We start from the raw sequence: 2,400 nt of genomic DNA on the forward strand, positions 1-2,400 counted from the left end.
CCCCCCCCCCCTTTTGAAATAATGTCTTTATTGCGCAACAGCTTTACAGGGTACAAAGTATGGCATCTACTAACTTAAGTAAGTACATATCAACTACATTTTCACAAGGCTAACCTAACTAATACAGAAGTGGGTGGCTAGTATGGGATACGTATCAACTTACACAATCGTTGGAGGAGTTTCTAATATCCATATATCCATATATTTTTACTGCAACATACCCTAGGTATGTACATTTGAGGTGTGAAGGAGTACATACCAAAAGTATGTTGCAGTAAAAATATCTTTAACTTAAGTTTAAGCACACTATTTCTCAAGGTGGCGATATAATTTATGGACCCTGGTGATATTATGGACACAGATGTAAATATATCCCTATGTATAGCATGTAAGGGTTGTCACAAGTGTATTTAATTCAATATGTATTTAAATTTGCTTTTCAAGTTCATCGTGGTAAATGCTGGAAAAGAATCTGGTAGTCTAGTGTATATAGTGTGTATACACAACAGCCCACATGCACCACATGTTCCTAACTGTTCGCCCCCCTCCCACAGTAACGCTATACATTATACATTTCTTTAACAAATTTCACCACACACCGACCTTACAACGTTCTCTTTATCTCCATACTATACTCCTGACAAGCTAATATTATGGCAATACCAAAGTGAGCACTTACCAAACTGATGATGAAGTCATACGTTGAAGTTATAGTTGAATCGACTTTAATGGTCGCAGAACACAATATTAATGGGCGACCCCTGGTGTATCTGACACGGTTCAGAAAGTAGTGCGGAACAGAATTCTTCAAGTCTGGTTTTGAAAAAAAAAGCTGTATTGAGAAAGGTAGCCAGGTGTAAGGTGTGCTATGTAGAATAGAAATATAACGGCCTTGAGACCGTATGATTTGGACTGTAAAGTTTGGGTAGTCTATGTGTATAAATGCGCCGACTTTCTCGATCCAGGGTGAGCCGGCTGCAGTTCAGTGACCTCCGCATGGCGATATTTTGGCGACACCTTTGGAGCGGAGCCGATTGTATAGTACATTTAATGAGTTGAAAATATTCTAAACACAAGAGTTCCACGATCTCATACCTTCGCCAAATGATGTTAACCCTTGCGGGTGACAAATTATACAATTTTAATCATTGATTTTGTAAATAAGAGCCTCATTTGCATGGATTATATCATTTGATCATATTCTCCACCCAATGCCAGCCTTAGGCCATGTTGATTTGATTATATGGATGACATCCGCGCGCGCATGAATTTTCGGCCGTTTCAAAAAAAAAAAAGTTTTCAACCATACTGTAAATCGTACAAAACAGTTGCAAAATGAGCAAAAATATACCATACCGTAAGTTACAAAAAAAAAACCCATACCAATGTCGTAGAATGTCAAAATCAAGAGAAAAAAGACGAAATTGTAAAGAAATGAACTTGAAGACTAGATTATTCGCCAAACCATATTCTGTCCCATTTGTTCAACAATCATGACCACGTAGATTTCATAATGAAAACAACTTGTTTTTTTTGCAAATTTTTTTTTTTATTCGCACGCGCGCATCAATTTTGGGGTTCCCGCAGGATGTCATCCATATAATCAAATCAACATGGCCTAATCTTAACAAAAAGGCTATTATAGCACTTCCTCATAAATTATGCAAATGAGGTCATGACTTGAATAAGTTATGTTTATTGCTGTTCACCTTCAGTTAACTTCCAAATGTGGCAAGTATGAAACTCGGGGTGCAGCAGTTACAACTATGGAATTATAAGAATTGTTATTAATTATGCAAATTAGGCCCTCATTTACATAATGTATATCCTCAGATGTTTTTCTCGTTCTCAAGTAGATGTCACAAGTGTTTCATAGTTCTATTATCGAACAAAGCAGATTTATAGAATTTCCTCATTAATTATGCAAATTAATTCCTGATTTGCATAATTGCCATTTAATTATGTCAAGCATCACTTCAACTACCTACACACCAAAAATCACGACAATACGTCAACCGGTTCTTGAGTTATCGCCCTTCAAATTTTTTTCAACAAATGCTCCTGCAGTTCCAGACCAAGGCGCTAGGGAACCCAAACTTATGTCACTTCTTTTCTACCCCAAGAGCTATCTACCGACCAAAATTCGTGACCCTAGCATGTCTAGAACATGAGATATCAAAACCGGAAGTTCAGCTGCAGTACCTAGGAAAGCCGCTAGGGGGCCCAAAATCTAATCATTTCTAGGTCTCATGATGTCCTACCCAGTTTCATTCCAATCCATCCACTGCTTCTCGAGTTATCTTGCTAAACCACACACACACACACAAACAAACACACCCACACACACACACACACACACAGAACAAACGCTACTAGAAAACACTTAACCTTTCGTTGGAC

At 37.9% G+C, this 2,400-nt stretch overlaps 1 protein-coding gene across 1 annotated transcript in view; it reads right to left on the minus strand.

Annotated features, from left to right (window-relative positions):
• LOC109472017 (elongator complex protein 1-like) overlaps positions 1-728 on the minus strand; it is a 60,051-nt gene extending 59,323 nt beyond the window's left edge. Inside the window, exon 1 of the mRNA XM_019771590.1 lies at positions 680-728. The gene's annotated coding sequence lies outside the window, so the exon portion shown is untranslated. The remainder of the gene's footprint in view (positions 1-679) is intronic.
• Between the last annotated feature and the right edge of the window lie 1,672 nt (positions 729-2,400).

Source organism: Branchiostoma belcheri, unplaced genomic scaffold (assembly GCF_001625305.1).
Source record: "Branchiostoma belcheri isolate BF01 breed outbred unplaced genomic scaffold, Haploidv18h27 scaffold260, whole genome shotgun sequence".
Taxonomy (NCBI): Eukaryota; Metazoa; Chordata; class Leptocardii; order Amphioxiformes; family Branchiostomatidae; genus Branchiostoma; species Branchiostoma belcheri.